Genomic DNA, 19,828 nt, shown 5'->3' with positions numbered 1-19,828 from the left:
TACATCTGTGTGTGATGCCCCAAAATGAACTGGCATCCTGTACGGGGTACAGGAGTGCTCCTGCGTTGTCCTCAGTGACTCTGTGTAAGCTCCAGACCCACCAAGACCCTGAATTGTATTAAGCAGTTACAGAATATAAATGAAGGAATGAATGATTGAATGAAACATATTGTCAGGAATACTGTTCAAAGTTGTAACAGAATGGTTCAGAATGTGTTCAAAATAGCTGTTAAAATCTATATAGCTAATGCAATATTTGACATTTTATATAATAAATGTTATGAGAGAGAGAGAGAGAGAGAGACAGAGAGAGAGAGACATAGTCATCTGGTCCAAGGTTTATGATTGAGCAAGGTCACCAGATGATCTTTTATGGTCCCAAACCACAAAAAGATGGCCCAGAGTGGTCTATTTGAAGAAGACAAGCTGGTAGAGGCAGTGCGATGCTCTGAGTAGTAATCTGCTGGGCGATTTTCATGTGCAGATATGTCTTTAATTCCATGAATTCCATTCTTCCAGCAGGGATCACAGCGTTGAATAGAAACACCAGATTATTTCCCAAATATGTCAACGATGCCAGTCAATCATGAAAGGAATTTCATGTCTTTTTTTCTGGAACAACACTGTAACATTTCCCTCAGTTGTTTTGGCTTGGAGTAAGGATTTTTCATCAGACCCAGGCACTTTATGAACTTTATTAGTTTCAAGTGAATACATAGGTCCACTATGTACAGACTGGACGCCATAGCTTCAGAGCACTCTGACCGACTGCAGGTTTATGAAACTGTGGGCGGAATAACTTTCTCGCAAAAGTGCTGTCAGCCGAATTTCTCCAAAGCCCACAGCACCATTCGGTCCTTTTATCAAACACAGGCTGACAACTACCACAGCTTCCACTTTAATAGAGTGGGCATGGTGGTCATGATCCATATCTAATCATCCATCATCAATACCTAATGTCACTAAGCTCTCATTGTTGAGTGCACACACAAATCCATATTGAAATGTTCCATCATTTAGTGACAGGGCGTCAGATTCCCTATTAATACCTTTCATTTCATAATACATGTTGTGTTATGTAAGGAATTTAAATCCAGTATTATTTTAAAGTACTTTTTTCATAGAAAAGGTAAATAGCTAATAATAAATATTAACAAAATTGTGAAAATTATTTATGAACCTCACCTTCTGTAAAGGTTAAATTGAGTTAATTAATCTATAATTAGTGTGACTAGTACACACACACACATATTGACAGGCATGTGATAAGCACATGCTGCTGTAATTCAGACTTAAACACTGAGTGGGAGTGGATTGATTTTCTGATGAACCCACTGATCTCAGGGAACCAACACAAGTATGGAGAATAACACACATACACACACACACACACACACACACACACACTCCCTGCAGCAGTAGATGGAAGTGTACCAAGGTCATGGTTCATTTCTTTCTCCCCCCACCCTCCCAATTCTTATTACACCCACACCTCTGAATTTATCAATGTGGAATATAAAAGCATTATCATGTTGTAACAGGCCAGTTTCAGAACCGCACTGTTGTGTTTATTGTAGCAATGCTCCCTGCCAAGCTAGACCACCTCCATTTGATCTCGGTACCTGCTGTATGGTCATAGGTATCGTCTTTGTAGTGAAGCCATCCACTTGGTGACCATCCTTGGTAACTAAGGCTATTACAGACTTGCTTTGTTTTAAATAGTCCCATGAAATAATAAGTTAAAACTGTTCTTTAGACTTTTTTTTACAATTTTTTCTTAACTTTGATTAATTTAAATTAAACAATGAATAGCAAATGACTGTCTCTATTCTTCAGAACTTTTCAGAACTTTTCCACGGCCGAAACACGAGCAAACTGCCCATAACACAGTTGTTTCTGTGTAGACCAATGTTCCCAATGTAGACAACTGGGGCCAACAAAGTTTGCACACAGAGGCTTTTGGAAAACTAAAAATACATTTTTGTTTCATAAAACACTTGGTAAAATTGTCTAAATGTGTTTTGCTGCTTTAAAGAACAGATTGAATTTTCTGAATATTTAACATAATTAATGAGCATTTGACAGATAGAATACACTACATCTATGAAATGGTGCAAAAATGCTTAGTCTTACTCCAAGTAACATCATACAAATCGTACCTGGAAAACTAGTCTGGAGACTTTCTCCTGTGTTTTCATGATGATAGCAACAATTTTGTAGTGGTTTGGTAAAAGCATGATAATGCTTCCACTTCATTCACAGTTCAGTAGAGATCTCAGAACACTTGCCCCAAAAAGATGGAAGTATGTTTCAGTATTTCTTTTCATTAGACATTGAACAAGCCACCTCCAAAGATCGTGTATCATATTTGATACAGTTGGCTTTAAAGGGTTAGAGCTTGGTCAGAGTTTTGTGTAATCAGAGTAACAATGAACACAGTCATATGTTAATTAGGTTCCTATTTATGTGCAGTTACTGTTGCTGTTGTTGTTGTTGTAAATTCTGGAAACAACTTGTGTAAAGACAGCAAGGTCTGAGGTGTGGAAAGGAAGTAAAGAAGGTCAGAAATATTGCCTACACTCTCACCTCATAAAGCTTTGAAAATGAATATTAAAAGTCTGATTTCAGCTCTGTATCTGACTGGAGAGTAGTGCAGACAGGTGAGTACCGGTGTGATGTTCTCCTTCTTCTTAATTTGACAGGTGCCTAGATGTTGGAACATTTCTGTATGTACAGATATTCAATGATCAGAATCACAGACACAACTCCTGCTCATGCCCAAGGTACTGCCAGGTATATTCCATCACTGGTATTTCCAGACACTAAAAAAGTGCCCCAAGTCTCAAGCTATATATTATTTTCAGGCTTCCACGTTCCACCGAACACATGTCATATGTATGACTCCAAGCCCCAAAACAGAGGAAAAAAGACAAACCATTAAAGTGGATATATTCCACATATTTTTCCAGAAGTTAACACATTCTTCCCTGTCTAAACAGCTCTGTTCAGAAAATGTTTCAGCACCTGAAAGCCACAGCTTAGTTCAGCGCGAGAGCCCAGGAGTATGTAAGTAGATGTGCTGCATTGTAGCCATTTGTTATCTGTTATCTGAAGATAACTCTGTTGTCTTCCTTCTTTAATCTCTTTTCTACACATGTAATCAGTACACTTATTTCTCTGCTCTTTTTGTGTTTGTTTTGCTTTGTTGAACGTCAGCTTTGATTGGACAAACTCAGACGTAGAGGCAGGACAATTCTAAAGTCCATGCACTCAATATAAGAAGCAGCTCAAAGTAGGGTTGGGTGCTATCCACAATTATATTATATATATATATTATATATATATAATTATATTATACAATTATAGCACCCAACCCTAGATCAAAGTCAGAATTCCAGTCAGGCCTCTAGTTGTAGGTGCTGCAGATTAAATGTTACTTTAAAAATACCAGTGATGATTTAACACTGGCATATTTGTGCACATCCCCTTTAAAGTCCCCTTTAAGTACTCTGTAGACTGTAAAGCTGCTGTAACTCTTACATTAGAAGGCACCATGCTCATTTGTTCTAATTATCCTGCGACTGTGCAATTGCATGCGCCACATTTATCCGACTGCTCAAAAATCACTGGGGTTAACGCTGCGTTCAAGCTGTTTATGAGAAAGTAGCAGAAATCAATGAACCAGCTCATCCATAGTTGTGTTAATTCCGATGGCAAATGTGCATTGATGTGATCACGGTCAACTTTACAGCCACAATCGCAGCCAAGAATCGATAAAACCTCATTCCAGCTTTGAGAACAGAGTTACACCCTTGGGCGCAAAGCCTGTGGACACCTGCTTACACTATGCTTCTGAAATGAAGGGCATTATTTAGGGGGTTGTCTTTATTTGCTGCAGTAAGAACCTCATTTACTCTAGGAAGGCTTTATGCTAGATGTCGGAATATTTCTGTAAGGATTTGGTGGCATTAATGAGGTGATGTTGGATGACATGGAGTATATAAACCACTTTAACTCATGCTAAAGAAATTTGATTCAGTATTTTTTTAACAAAATGAATCTGGCCCCTGCAAATGTCTTTTTTTTTTGTGTATGTGTGTTATATTAACATAATAAGCTATATTTAAGTCTATTATAGAAAATAGGTGAACTTTACTTTTGAAAATCTTTTTTTACTTACATTTATATGAAATATGTTTTCGTTTTTGTGACATCACAAACATAATGGACACTTTCAGGAGGTAAATTCCATATATGGACTTGTCAGTGGATTGCAGAGTGAACTGCACATTTTCAAAAGGAAATAGCATTTACACTAAAAGCAAATATTTTATGCCATAAAGCAGAAAGTAGATTTGGTTTCACTGCAATGAGCTACTAATGGACAGGCATTTCATCAAAGGCACAGTGGCAGTCCTTTAAACGTCTGAGTTCTGCAGCTTTGATGGTGGAAAGAAGTGAGGCAAGTGAGTGAGTGAGGCACAGCTTGTGCTTCAGTGAGAGGTAAGGAGGTTTCTTTGACTAAGTTGCTTGCGAAATGTCTGCAGTACAGAAATACCTCAGCTCTTGGGTTGTTGGTTTGTATACCCCTCTAGCTGACACTTGGCATTGGGCACACAGACAATAGGCTTGTGTAGAGCTAGCCCAGAACACAGAAGTGACATCTTAAAATAGGCCTAGATGAATTCAGTAATCATAAGGGGTGTATACAAATGTTTGGATATGTAGGCTTCCTTGTGTAAACAGTTGGCGATATATGCCACAGTATAAACTAATTTTGTGCCTGTTGGTTATATGTATCAGAAAGATATTCTCCAAAGACCTTGACCTTGTGTGGGAGTTGACCTTTTGTATTGATTTTAATTAGTTCCAAGTGCGATTCTCGATGAACTGTGAGTAAATACGTCATCTGTTGATAAGGCCAAGCTAATTATAGCAGTGTACTACAGGCATTTCAAATCAAAAACTGTTTTTCAGTGAAACCTCCTTCACTGTCACTCACTTTATTTCACCACCAAAGCTGCAGAACTCAGACTCTGGATGTTTAAAGGACTGCCACTGTGCTTTTGATGAGATGCCTGTCAATTATTGGCTCACTGCATAAAAACCTAATCTACTTTCTATTGCTCTGACATAAACTAATATGCAGTTAGTATGAAAAAAACCTTTCCACAAAATGTGCCACTCACTCACTCACTAACAAACAAATAAATTGGATGTAGGGCGCTACGGTGGCGCAGCAGTCACACAACTCCAGGGACCTGGAGGTTGTGGGTTCAAGTCCCGCTCCAGGTGACTGTCTGTGAGGAGTTTGGTGTGTTCTCCCTGTGTCAGCGTAGGTTTCCTCCAGGTGACTGTCTGTGAAGAGTTTAGTGTGTTCTCCCTATGTCTGGGTGGGTTTCCTCTGGGTGACTGTCTGTGAGGAGTGTGGTGTGTTCTCCCTGTGTCAACGTGGGTTTCCTCCCACACATTCGAAAAACACACATTGTTACGACTCAAAAAGTGGCGCCCCCAACAGGGTGTGTTCCTGCCTTGTGCCCAGTGATTCTGGGTAGGCTCCGGACCCACTGCGACCCTGAACTGGATAAGCGGTTACAGACTGAATGAATAGGTTAATGAAAATCTGACATGGATGTGAACGGCAGGTTTTGAGGATTTTTTAATGTATGCACGTATGCTCTTAAAGGACCTTAAATATGGCATGTTTTTACACATTATACAGCACAATTTAAGCTTAGCATACATTTACTCTACATTTCTGTAGAGTATGTGTTAATAATAAAGCATAGAAAAATAAAGCATTCAGTTTGACTGTGGGTGCTAACACATTTCCATATCCATCTATTGAACTCAGAATGTATACATTGTTCAGTATTCAGTGTCATGCCTAGATAAGGAACTCCAGGTCTACACCATTTTTCTCTATTGGCAAAATAAAATGTAATTTGAAAAAGTGCCCTCATCACCACATTTATAATACTAGTATTAGTGGTATTATAAACTGATGTACCTAATTACAGATACATTTGTATTCAGTAGAAGTCTCCATAATGATAAATGTACTTGTTTACCAAATAATTATTAAAAAAATGAAATTCTGTTGGTTAATAAAGACAATTTATAATCACTGGACAGAGTCTGATCCCTATCCCACACTGGAAATTTGCTGTGTTTATAAGCACGCAGGACAGTGGTCTCTCCTTGGCATTGATTTGACAGGGTTTGTCTTGAGTTGACATTGTTTCTAATGTCTTCTGACCAGTCAAGAAAGAGACGGCTACATTTATTCCATGACAGAGCAGCTAGCGGTGCACTAGACCCTCTTTTGGGAAAACAAACCCACCACCTTGCGACATAAGAGGAATAGCAAAGAGCGGATACAACCAAAGATTTTCTGACCACAAAATGTAACATGCATTCAAAATATCATGGAGGGAGAGAGAGAGAGAGAGAGAGAGAGAGAGAGAGAGAGAGAGAGATTATGTTTTTTAATTCATTGAAATTTTCACTCGGTCAAGATTGCACAGGGGGTAAGATGATAATGTAGCTACAATTAACAAATTAGCAACATACAAAGAGCATGCTCTCTACAAACAGACACTGTGTAAACATTGTATCAGCCATTTTGAGAATGAAATCTTGTGTCCATTTTTAAGGGATATCTGTGTGTCAGTGTGTTAATAACCACAGCCATCCAAGGGCAGAAGTCCTAGAGTAAAAAGAGTACCTTAAATTGTGGGTGAGTTGGAGAGCTCTCCTTTTCCATTATTCACAAGCACAACACTAAGCTAATGCTAATGGCGTCGGTACTTGGCATAGCACATATGGACAGTTAGTGCTGTTCACCATGTGCTTTGAGCTGTCCAAAGAAGTGTTAGCTGACATCACATGTCTTAGAGAAAGCATGTACTTGCCCTCACTCTTTATATGAGTGACATATTTTGTGACTGGCAGAGTCTTAGCAAACAGAGGGAACTGCCAATGACTAAATATGTAGATTTTCCAGGTAAATGTCTTGGAAAATTATATGTCTCGAAAGTAGAAACAACAACTGAAAAACTATAACTACAGGTGGATTTTTGATGCTCAGTGCAGCAGGAAGCAAAGAGCTGACATTATTGTTGAAGCCAGATGTTTTATTACAGCCATATATCTCTAGTAACTGTCATATTATCTTTACAATGGAGAGAAATGGTTCCTCAAACAACAGAACTGACTTATCAGTGGAAAAAGAAAACAAGCTATAAGCTAACGTTAGCAAAGAAGCTATCAGATTATCTAAACCCTCTGTGACTGAGAAGGAAAATAAAGTTTCCCTATATTTCAGTTTTCAGTTCAGTTTTAAATGTTATTTTTTTAAAGTCATTGCGAAATTTTTAACTTTAATTTTTTGTGACAATGAGTTTCTTTTTCATTAAAAATTATTTTAACTCATTATAATTTAATCCAAATGTAATTATGGACTACGCATGTTTACATTCACAACAGGGGAAGATGTGTACATCTTTAATTGTACAACATTAATTAATTTACCTAATAAATCTTTCCCAAATGCAACAAAAAACACAGAAAAAAGTGGCCTTTTAGGGCTTTAGTACCATGTGGTTTAATGAACAATAATAACACTAATGCTATAGCTTAATGGTTATGCTTGAAGTCAGTATTGATTTACCAATGGTTTATAACACAGAGAGAGGAAGATGATGAGGGATATCAAATTATCAAGTCCAAATTTGGGGAGGCAGACAAACTGATTTTTCAGTGAATAAATTAGTCTTAATATAAGATAAAGATATCCTTAATTAAAAGATATTTTTTTCTAATGAAACCAATTGGACAACGATTGTGGTGCTATGGAGTTTTGGGTTTTTGGATTGGTGGATGGTCACAGAAGCCAATGAAGCCGTTCCTTTTTTTTTTCAGATCTAAGAGGGGGTCTTTTTGATCCTTTTGGCGTTTATTTTACGTTTGACATTTAAAAGCGTGTGGGGGACTGAATACAAAGTAACCTCCTGCTATGTGAGATCAGAGTGTACAGTGTTTGCTGCATGGCTTTTGTGCCTCAAATTGTTACCCTACATGTCTGTCCCTTTGTTCCTTCTTCTCCATCTCTCTCTCTGTCTCTCTCTCTCTCTCTGTGTATGAGTGTTTGTAAGGTCTATGGGGGGCTACTTCAAAAATAAATGAGTCACAGGCACAAAGTGACTGCAGCAATCTTACCACATCTTTATTACCAGTTCTGAGAAATAACTTACCAGTGGCAAGAAGTGAGAAATACTTTAATTGAAATAAAATATCATCGCTGTCCAATTAAAAACATATATATTGGCATCAAAATAAACATTATTAATACAATACATTTTTAACACAACAATCATTTTAATGCTGTTGGAACACGCTTTTATATTTTTTACATTTCCAAATGAACTGTACAGGCAATACATTCTGGTGCTTGTAGAGAAGGTAACTGCTGTATCATGTAAGGTGAACTGGCAAATTGAAGCAAAAAGCCTATTAAATACACATAAAAGCTTTATTCTAAGCTGCCTAAATGCCAGCTGTTTATGCTCTCTTGCTATTATAAGGGGTTTAAAAACTCCAGCAGCATTTGAGTTTCACGCGGGTTTCCTCCAGGTGCTCCGGTTTCTCCCCACGCTCCAAAAACACACATTGGTAGGTGGATTGGCAACTCAAAAGTATCCATATGTGTGTTGCCCTGTGAAGGACTGGCACCCCCTCCAGGGTGTGTTCAAGCCTTGCACAAAGTGATTCCAGGTAGGCATTCTGGGGTCAGAAAATACAATACATGTCATCCCAGTGTATATTTAGGGTAAATGATCATCAATGTATTGTTGTTTATGTTCGTATAATTTAAATTGAAGCAAGTTGAACAGAAGCGGCATGGTGATGCCGCAATCACACAGCTCCAGGGACCTGGAGGTTGTGGGTTCGATTCCCTCTCTGCGTGACTGTGAGGAGTTGGTGCTCCGGTTTCCTCCCACAGTCCAAAAACACATGTTGGTAGGTGGATTGATGACTCAAAATTGTCCGTAGCTGTGAGTGAATGTGTGTGTGTGTGTTGCCCTGTGAAGGACTGGTGCCCCGTCCAGGGTGTATTCCCGCCTTGCGCCCAATGATTCCAGGTAGGCTCTGGACCCACTGCGACCCTGAACTGGATAAGCAGTTACAGATAATGAATGAATGAATGAATGAAAGTTGAATAGGACCCATTATAAACACCTGAGGCACACCTTCTTTAATAAAACAAAGTATAAAAAGCAGTCAATATGAGTAGATTTTACTCGTTAAGTATAGTTTTCAGCACAAAGAATATATGTTTGTTTTTCCAGATTTGCTAAAATTATAAATCTATGGTGACTAGCATAAATCATTAATAATTAACTTAAACCAAATGCTTAAGGTGTGCATTTAAAGCTGTAAATGTATTTAAAGCTGTAAAATGTCTGGGCTATTTTGTCAAATACCCTTTGGAGCCTCTGAACTGAAGACACAGAGAAAGGATCCATAAGATTAGACAGAATAAAAATGAATTGCAACGAGCCTCTGCCATCTAGTGTTGGTTGGAAGTACACTACAAGTCCAAACGTCTGTAGATGCACTTTAAAACAAGTGAATTCAAGAAAAGACATGAACCTGCAGAAGCAATCACTTATGAGTTTAAGGTCATCATGCACAATGCCAACCGTTGACTACTGGTGAATAAAGCATACCTTCGGGATTAGTCAGAGTGTGTGTGTGATCCAACACTAATTATCCAACATTCCTTGCTTATGCTCTTGTGGTTGAATGCAGTCAACTCCTAGAAGAACAGAGAATGTAATTACAGCAGGAAAACACAAAATTGTTGGATAAGCAGACATCAACTACTTGACTATGAACTAGGCTTAACATGATCTGAATTTCCTATTACACCCACCACCACTTTTTTCCACTTTTATTATGACATTGACTGTAATTTTCAAAGCTAAATATTAATAGACCCAAAACATATTTTTAAATTACATTTTAAATATATAATTAAAATTGTTTGCATGAATTCTAGTCAGCTTTCATCCTGTTCTTAAATGGTCAAGACCCCCACATTGCAAGTATGATTTGGGAGGTGAATTGTTCTCAGTGCAGTAGTGACATTGACATGGTGGTAGTGGTGTTAGTGTGTGTTATGCTGGTACAAGTGGATCAGATACAGTAGTGCTGCTGGAGCTTTTAAACAGTGTCCTCTCTCTGGCTAATCTATTATACATTCTTACTGTCCTCTAGTCCTTCATCACTGGACACAGGACGCTGTTGGCTGTGTATTTTTCTTTGTTGAAATATTCTCAATCCAGCAGTGACACTGAGGGCATGCAGCCATGCATGACCAGGTTATCTTAAAACATGGCAACAAAAACCGGGAGCTGTGAACTCATCACATGCCACTCGACACAGATTTTCAAGCTTCACCTTGTGGTACCTTTGCAATTACCATTAATATACAAATATATTACAATGTAGAGTTGATACGGCTGGATTTCTAGGAAATATAGCCACGGCGCCCTCTACGGGTCATGATTTTATCGTTTTGGAGAGTGAGGTGTAATTTTATTTCTAAGCAGCAGGAGGCGATATAAACTTCCAGCACAGGCAATTAAAAAGAACAGATGTAAAATGAGAAAAAAAAAACATTATCCCTCTTTGTCTGGCTACAAGAAGACTGTACTTAAGTTATAGTATTAATATTCGGTATATTCAGTGACAAACACAAGACAAAAATAAAATCCGAATGCATTTAAGTGAATTTGAATGCGGATAAATAAATATTTGAAAACTGGCCAGAATAATTCGGACCCAGTATCGTTGAAAAAGGCTGGGTGGCGCTGTGTTGTTCAGGCTGAACCGCAGGGTCTGCTCTCAGGCGCGAACCCACTACTGATCGGCGCGGGGGCTTTGACCTGCTCCGTCTCCGACCTGGGCCGGTTCACCCCTCCTTAGGAGACCTGGTAGTCCCGAGCTCCCTCAGGAGCACCATATCGACACCGAACTTAGTGCGGACACCCGATCTGCACAGTCCCCTACGGCCCAGAACCCCTGGACTCAAGCTCTCCGCCAGCCTCAGCCTCCCGGAGCTGGGATTACAGGCGCACGCCACCGCGCCCGGCGAGAGAGAGCGGGTCTGAGGAGAGTTTAAGCTCAGCCCCGCTCTCTGCCCTCTGCTGGACAAAGGGGGAACTACATTCCACATAAACGGCTCTATTCTGCTGCTTTACTGTGAATAATAAAAGCAGGAACATGACGAGTAGTGTGTTTTAAAGCTCTGTCCAGAAAAGCATTGTGCTCCTGTTTGAAAAGGAGGCGTACACCTGCTCTCCTTGGTCACAGTCCACACGGTGGCGGTTCTAGACCATTAAAAGTAGGGGGCCAGGCTGGGGCCAGTGGCAATGTTAGAGGGGCCTATAACAGTCTTCATTGCAGGAATTAAAAGGAAAAAAGTCGATGTTTGATGTAATTCAGAATTGTATTTATGCAGTTTTCAGTAGAAATACTTTCTGAATTCTACATTTTCACATGTTTCATACAAACAGATCAACAAATTCACAATTCAAAGCTGCCTAACAATGTTATTTATTCATTTTAGTCTTTTCAACTTTTGCAATTTGTTACATCAACTGATTCTTTGTGTTTTATGTCTTGCAAACATATCAACAAACTCATACAAGTTTAAGGCTTTGCCCAGCTTGACTCAATATGTACACTCAAACTGTTCTGTCTATTACCAGCTATGGTGGACCCCAGCTTAGGACAGAAATTGACTGGCATTGAAACAGCTACTTTGCAGTTTCATATTCAATTTCTGTTACATCAATTGTATTCTATGTTTTTTATGCTTTCTTGCAAACAGATCCACAGATTCATCCAAGTTTATTCATCCATCCTGGACTCAGTACACCCAAATTGCTCAGTCTCTCATCTGCCATAGTGGACCTAAGGTAGGTTTTGACCAGCTTTAGTGCAGAAAAACTACGCTCACAAGAAGCTGTGCTAACAGGGATAGAAACAGCTACTTTGCACAGTTTAAACAGTTAAAAAAAAAACTTCTTCATAAGGTTCAATGAATGACGCCAACTCTACAACACTAGAGGGTCTTGGCAAACCACTCTGTATTTTCCTTTGTAAAATTCTCATGAACTGATGTAATTCATGTCTTAAGTCTTTAATGGTTGTCCTATAGATTTTATCAAATGATAACAAAGCATCCTCTCTGAGAAATGCATCACTTTGTGGGGTTTAGGGTGTGGATGCTATTCATTATGTCACGGTTTCTGCTGGAGAACCGCCTGTTAAGTTCAGTGAGCTTCTGATCTAAAACAGGGTAGAAAAAGCCTGTACGAAAACTCTCTTTATCTAGTTCTGAATCTCATATATTCTGACCTACAGTAGTGAGCACCCAGTGTCCAGCAAGTTGGGAGCTTAGCTTTATTTGTCGTTTTGTAGTTGGCTGTATTGCAGTGTCGCATTGCTCAGCATTTCTCAGCACTTCATTCCACAAATTATCAAAAAAGGAATAATTTCTGTAGTCATTCAAATCTGAACTAAGGCTTTGACTAAATCAACAGCCTTTGAGAGGTCAAGCGATGGAGACTGTAGCAAATCTGACAAAGATTTTGTTTCTCCAAACGCTTTATAGAATGTAACAAGATAAACAATGAATTGTAAATCTACCTGTGCAAGCAGACCTTGTGCCTCAACAGATCTGTCTCCACTGTGTTCTTGGGCTATCTCATGAAGGACCTGCTTAATGGCAGGCAGTCTATCAGTAATGGTACGTAAAGCCGTGTACCGACATGCCCAACGACAATCAGTTAATCTCTGGTGCTCCCTGGCTGCACCTCCATACATTTCGTTTTTTACACTGAGTCGTTTTTGATGCACATATGACCCAGATGTGAAGACATACAATCTTTCCAGTAAGCAGAAGAACTGCTCTACATCGGAACTGTTTTGACCGGGCGCCTGAGTACTTCCCACTCATGACGGAAGCACTGTCGTATGCTTGTCCTCCTAGGTTGTCTCTGTATTGAAGACCATGACTTTCTAAAATGTGTATAATTTTTTCAGTAATCCCTGTTGCATCTAATCGATCAGCAGATTCAAAATGGAGGAAGCACTCATGGACAGCTCCTTTGAAATAGTACCCGAGTACTAAAGATATCTGTTCTTTTTTTATATATATATCTTTGGTCTCATTTGCCACAATGCTAAAAACCACACTGTCTTTCACTTCTTCTACAATTTTTGTTCGAACCATGTCTGCCAAAGAACTCAAAACCTCATTTTGAATTATTTTGCTTGTATATTTCGCATTATGAATAGAAGTCAACCTTTTTTTTCACAGTTTTGTCATGCTTAGCTATTGTTCCTAGAATTGCCATAAAGTTCCCTTTATTATCTAAATCTGTAGACTCATTGTGTCCCCGTTGTGCAATGTTCTGTGTGGATTTCAGTAGCAACACTTCACCTATTGTTTTAATATAGTCCCGATTTTCTTTAATCTGTTTGTTGTGTTCCTTCTTTAGAGTATTCAAGAGTGTTACATTATATTTTACAGCTTTCTGGTAGTCTCTCCATGCAATTACTGCTTGTTTGTGCCTCTCAGACCTTGTATGAATTGCAAATCCCCCTTCTTTGTAAGTCGTCTTCTTCCAATTACAGAATTCAGCTGCTGAGTCAAATACAGTCTCTGAGCTTTTGGGAGGACTACAATGTCTGCATGCGTAGCAATACAAAAGAGTAAAAGAGCCTGACGTTTTTGAATATTCAAGCCAGGGGTGGATATTGTACCAGGCTGCCTTGAAACTCCTCCTCCTGTCTCCCATCAGAGTCCTTGGATACATTTTTAAAATTGGCTGCACTGGTGGATCATCTCTGCACTTGCTGATGTCTGGAGTAAAAAAAAAATATTTGAATAATAGAACAAAGGTTCTATTCTTTTCTATAAGTAATTCTACAGCAAGCATCTAACATTAATCTTATATACATCAAAATATGACAGGGATGTTTTGAATACTTTCAAGCAATCATAAACCTACACATATTTATAGATGCCACATAAACTAACAGAGTTTTTCAACATCACAAACCTGATGGTGCTGTGCTTGTGGACACAAATGGCTCTTTTCTCTGCTTCTCACACTCAGCTCCCACCTCATCCTCACCCTCACTCACAGGATGTCCATCTGTCTTTACCTGCTCTATGGTGTCCTCACTGTCCAAACAAGCTGACCATGTTTCCTGCATTTCCTGTTCATTCTGTGCAGTTGCCTGGGCTCTTCCCTCACCTGAATCTGGCTCTATCTGACTTTCTGTGCAACTTTCTTTTAGTTTTTGGAAGACAGTCGATATATCACCTTTCCTCTTCATTTAGGAAAGAACTATAGAGCAAACAGTAAGTGTCATGCCACCATTATGATGGGATCTTTCCGTTGGCAAGCTAAAGTTATAAATATACATATCCGAATTAACGTAGCATGCTTAGATAGACAGCTTTGACAAAACAATGCACTCACCTTTCTTTTCTCTTTGCTAATCTCTTTTCATAATTTAAGTCCACAGCAGTTAAGCAGGGAAGCATTTTCCGTCAATGAGGGCAACTCGGTCCACCACCTAAAAGGGTCCAACTGAATATGTGGTTTTACTTTGGCGTGTTGCTTTGTAATCGCGTGTCAAGAGTAAGATAACTTGCTCCTCATTTAGGGGATCCGTGGGGGGGGTGGCGAGCTTGTTTTTATGGGGCCCTAAAACCGCCACTGAGTCTACAGATGTGAATGTGAGTGTGTGTGACTAGTGTCGGGAGGAGGTCAGTGATTCTGTGGAAGCTACAGCTGTGAAGTTTTACAGTCTGTACGTTAGGACTAATGCCACTTTTGCTGTTAAGGTGGAACATAATTCCCAAAAGAAGCTAGAGCCTGTTACAGATGAGACTGTAAGAGAGTGTGTAGCCTAAATATTGACGTTACAAATTTCACAGCATTGTTACTGCACCATCAGCAGGCAGTAAAACCTGTAAACAGCATGTTGCCATAGATCTGCAAAGCTTCACGGTAAACATTTATTGATGAGTCTAATATATTTTTCCTCTGAATTGCAGAATGCAGATCTTCTGAACAGGGTTTTTTTTTTGGCAGAAAGAAAAATGTCTCTTTTGTACATTTGATATTATTTCCCAACCAAGATATTTCAAGTTTTTTTCAATCACACAGACAGTAGAAGACACTACATTTGTGTTTTCTCCAAAGTATTTGTACTTTAATTCTGGATGTGTATTTCCAGCTGGAGTAGAATTGAACAGAAAGTTGGGCTAAAAGAGGAGCATCAGGTACAGACGGACAAATAAGCTCCAGGCCTCAGGAGTCAAACAAAAGTAACTTTCATGAATCATTTCCACAGTGATGTTAGTGATGGTTGTGTTGATAATCTACAACCGACCACTTCACACACTCCTACTACAGTATTTTGGCAAATATTTAACAACATTATTGATGATTCTGGATGACTATTTCTGAGCCATACTGTATGAGACGGTTGTATCAGTAAGAGACTGGGTGGCGCTGTGTTGTTCAGGCTGAACCGCAGGGTCTGCTCTCAGGCGCGACCACTACTGATCGGTGCAGGGGGTTTGACCCGCTCTGTCTCCGACCTGGGCCAGCTCATCCCTCCTTAGGCGACCTGGTAGGTGACCTCACATTTGCAAGAAACAAACTATAGAAATGATCCCCAAAAGTATAGTCTCATCTCCTAAAACCTAAAATTTCAGCCTTCATCTCGGAGCTCTGCCTCTCGCTCGCGGTGGAGAGATGAGTTCTGTATTTGTCAGTGATGAAAAACCCTATGGAACTAAAGGAAATGGGTGAAAATATACAGTAGCCAAGGATGCATCTACACCACCTTCTGAAATGAGCCAAACGGCAACAGCTCAACGGGTCATATTAAATGCAGGGACTCCGCTCAGACATGACTCCACTGCGGGTGTTTTTCAAGACTCATAATCAGACACTGGGGACAAGGCAACAGACTGGGTGTGAGAACTACCCAGAAAAGCTCTTAGAACAAATATCCAGATTTGGAGCGGATATTAAGGACTCTACCATTATCAGACAAAATCCTTACCACTCTGCTTGCATCTCTCTCTTCTAGGCTGCAAAATGCAGATGGAAAGGTCATCAACAACAGAGAGTAATAAGAAGTTCATGTTTCTCTCGGTCCGATTCCCACTCAGAAAGAAATGCTTCAGCTCTTCATTGTGGAGAAGGAGACATAACACTTTTGAATCACATTTCCAAAAATAAACTATAGAAATTTAGGAGTCTTAGCTCCTAAAACCTCAGGGCTTTAGCCTTCATCTCGGAGCTCTGCCTCTCACTCACGGTCGAGAGATGAATTCTGTATTTGTCAGTGATGAAGAACCCTATGGAACTAAAGGAAATGGGTGAAAATATACAATAGCCAAGGATGCATCTACACCACCTTCTGAAATGAGCCAAATGGCAACAGCACAACGGGTCATAATATATGCAGGGACTCAGCTCAGACATGATTCCACTACTATCCTGCGGGTGTTTTTTCAAGACTCATAATCAGACACTGGGGACAAGGCAACAGACTGGGCATAAGAACTATCCAGAAAAACTCTTAGAATAAACATCCAGATTTCGAGCAGGTGTTAAGAACTCTACCATTCTAAAACAAAAACCTTACCACTCTGCTTGCATCTCTCTCTTCCAGTCTGCAAAATACAGATGGAACAATCATCAACAACAGAGAGTAAAAACAGGTTCATGTTTCTCTCAGTCCGATTCCCGCTCGGAAAAAAATACCTCAGCTCTTCATCGTGGAGCAGGAAACTTAACACTTTTGAATCACGTTTCCAAGAAATAAACTGTAGAAATGATCGCCAAAAGTATAGTCTTAGCTTATAAAACCTCAGGGCTTTAGCCTTCATCTCAAGCGCTCTACCTCTCACTCACGGTGGAGAGATGAATTCTGTATTTGTCAGTGATGAAGAACCCTATGGAACGAAAGGAAATGGGTGAAAATATACAGTAGCCAAGGATGACTCTACACTACCTTCTAAAATGAGCCAAACGGCAAATGCTCAACGGATCATATTATATGCAGGGACTCGGCTCAGACATGACTTCACTACTATCTTGCGGGTGGTTTTCAAGACTCATAATGAGATACTGGGGATAAGGGAACTGACTTGGCATGAGAACTGTCTAAGAAACTCTTAGAACAAACACCCTGATTTAGGTGAGATGTTAAGAATTCCACCATTGTCAGCAAAAAACCTTACCACTCTACTTGCATCTTTTTTTTCCAGTCCATAAGATGCAGATGGAACGGTCATCAACAACAGAAAGCAACAATAGGTTAATGCTTCTCTAAGTCCGATTCCCATTCAAAAAGAAATGCCTTAGCTCTTCATCGTGGAGAGAAAGACATAACATTTTCGAATTACATTTCCAAAAAACACTATAGAAATGATTCCTGAAAGCATAGTCTTAGCTCCTAAAACCTCAGGGTTTCGGCCTTCATCTCGGAGCTTTGCCTCTCGCTCGCGGTGGAGAGATGAATTCTGTATTTGTCAGTGATGAACAACCCTATGGAACAAAAGGAAATGGGTGAAAATATACAGTAGCCAAGGATGCATCTACACCACCTTCTGAAATGAGCCAAACGGCATCTGCTCAACGGGTCATATTAGGGACAGGGACTCGGCTCTTGATTCCACTACTATCGTGCGTGTGTTTTTCAAGACTCATAATCAGACACTGGGGACAAGGAAACAGACTTGGCATGAGAACTGTCCAGAAAATCTCTTAGAACAAACACACAGATTTGGGAGAAATGTAAAACTTTTTCAAAATTATCTATGAACATGAACTAATTCATTTTCTTATGTAATTATGTAAAGATGAACTGCAGTAAGAAAACTAGTGGGGTAGTGAAAAATGCAGGTGGGCAGGGAAAAAAAATGCAGATAGGAGGTTAATTTAAATTATTTAGATGAGATCTTTAGCGTCAGTTGTAGCATAATCGTTTGTATAACCGTTTGTACTATAACCTGATAATCTTTTACATTTGAAGTTCTGTAGTTAATCAATTTGCATGCATAAGTAGTTTACAGTTTTTCATTAAGAATTTAAAAAATATATATATTGAAGACAACAGAACATGTACATAATCTCTATATGTTTAATTATAGAGCTGGAATTCAACAAGGAGTACAACTGAGGTGACTACACTTGAGCGTTCTTTCACTACACTGCACATCCTGAAGATCTTTGCTGTCCAGACTGACAGAGATGAGGATACGGCTGATATTTCCATGATTGTTGAGGGCAGTGTGGTATTGACAAAGTGTGACAACACAGCAGAGGCTTGCAAACTGTTGATGGAACTGATGTATGCCATGAAAATGTGCCATATGTGTACTTCCACATATTTAAGGAAACTCAAACTGTTTTAAAGTACACTTCTGCCATTAAAAATATATATATATATATTTATTTATTTTACTTTTCCAAACCTACTGGTGAAATATTTTTTATTTTAAGCTTTTTGTTATATGGCCTTAGCATAATACATAAATTACATGTTTTTAAAGAAAAGTCTGAATTTAAGTGGCAGTTCCTAGGGTGTAAAACCAATTGTTTCTTTGAAAAACTGTATTTGAATGTTAATTGGATTTAGGAAATCATGACACTGCCGATTTCAATGTCATTTACAAATGTATTTTCTATTTATTGATTTTAATGCCCTGTTTGTATACACTGCAATTTCTGTATGTTTACATTGTTTCAAGGTTGTATGAAAAGCACAATTTTACATTTCATTGTCAGATATGTTGTCATTGTTGTGGTAACCTAAATTGTACATATTTGTACATTTAATTAGGGAACATAATTATATTATAATTGTAGATTTTAACATGTGTTGATTTCATACACCATGTTTCATCGTCAGGACCTTTATTATGTTTTTTGTAATATGACATTTCTATAATGAAATACTACAAACATGTATCTCTCTCTTTGGAGAAGAGAATGCAATGTACCTTTAAGGAACAAACCTGGACTTTTAAAAACTTGTACCTCTAGTGACCAATAATGTACCTTTTTTCTTATTTTCTGAGAGTGTAAGTTATTTAATAAAGCAGTAATTTCACCATGAACCCAATTGTAACCTTTTCAGAGGGAAGGGAGTGTGGTGGTGGGGGTGGGTTGTGGGTGGGTGGTGGTGGTGGGGGTATAGAAATAAACAATTACAACCGATAATGTGCTGAGTCTGGCACTAATGGCATGCTTCTGGCTCAAATTCGGCCGTGGTCCGGTTATCGCGATTTAGTTATGGCTTGCCGGACTAGGGCCGAGTCATTTGAGCCGCATCTCAGCCACAACACTCGCCGAGCCTGGGCCGAGAGTTTCCCAGACTCAGGATTATCGGCCCACTCTACGGCTGTACATCACGGCCGAGTGTTTTTGTTCCGGCGTACGTGATTAGGCTCGAGTGTGGGCCTAAACAATTTTGCTAGCTGAATACCATACAAACACTTTGCGACAATAACACGAAAACTCTTCCTCATTACAGGCGTCATTACTCATAACATAGAAAAACGCACAATGCAAATTACATATCATAGGTTCTTATTCCAACAAAGTCATAAAATATTTTATTATAATATTTCTCCTAAGCAATGCTTATTATTGCTGTCCTACTTTAGTTTTAACTCTAACAAGAACATTTCTTTCACTTAACGTTATTTTGACAA

The 19,828-nt window shown here is 39.1% G+C and overlaps 1 long non-coding RNA gene, 3 other non-coding genes and 1 pseudogene across 4 annotated transcripts; all 5 read right to left on the bottom strand.

Annotated features, from left to right (window-relative positions):
* Positions 1–8,306: 8,306 nt before the first annotated feature.
* Positions 8,307–11,145, bottom strand: LOC136692893 (uncharacterized). The gene is made up of 3 exons (XR_010801993.1): positions 10,849–11,145; positions 9,732–9,820; positions 8,307–8,784 (listed from the first exon to the last, which is right to left on the bottom strand). It is a non-coding gene; the product is annotated as an uncharacterized lncRNA (long non-coding RNA).
* Positions 11,146–15,682: 4,537 nt separating this feature from the next.
* On the bottom strand, positions 15,683–15,787 carry LOC136692998 (small nucleolar RNA U3; annotated as a pseudogene).
* Positions 15,788–16,162: 375 nt separating this feature from the next.
* LOC136692997 (small nucleolar RNA U3) lies at positions 16,163–16,370 on the bottom strand. The gene has a single exon (XR_010802034.1). It is a non-coding gene; the product is annotated as a small nucleolar RNA U3 (small nucleolar RNA).
* A 380-nt stretch (positions 16,371–16,750) lies between these two features.
* LOC136692995 (small nucleolar RNA U3) lies at positions 16,751–16,964 on the bottom strand. Its single transcript, XR_010802032.1, has one exon. It is a non-coding gene; the product is annotated as a small nucleolar RNA U3 (small nucleolar RNA).
* Positions 16,965–17,348: 384 nt separating this feature from the next.
* On the bottom strand, positions 17,349–17,560 carry LOC136692996 (small nucleolar RNA U3). Its single transcript, XR_010802033.1, has one exon. It is a non-coding gene; the product is annotated as a small nucleolar RNA U3 (small nucleolar RNA).
* Positions 17,561–19,828: the final 2,268 nt, after the last annotated feature.

This window comes from Hoplias malabaricus, chromosome 3 (assembly GCF_029633855.1).
Source record: "Hoplias malabaricus isolate fHopMal1 chromosome 3, fHopMal1.hap1, whole genome shotgun sequence".
Taxonomy (NCBI): Eukaryota; Metazoa; Chordata; class Actinopteri; order Characiformes; family Erythrinidae; genus Hoplias; species Hoplias malabaricus.
This window is presented reverse-complemented; position numbering and strand designations above follow the sequence as displayed.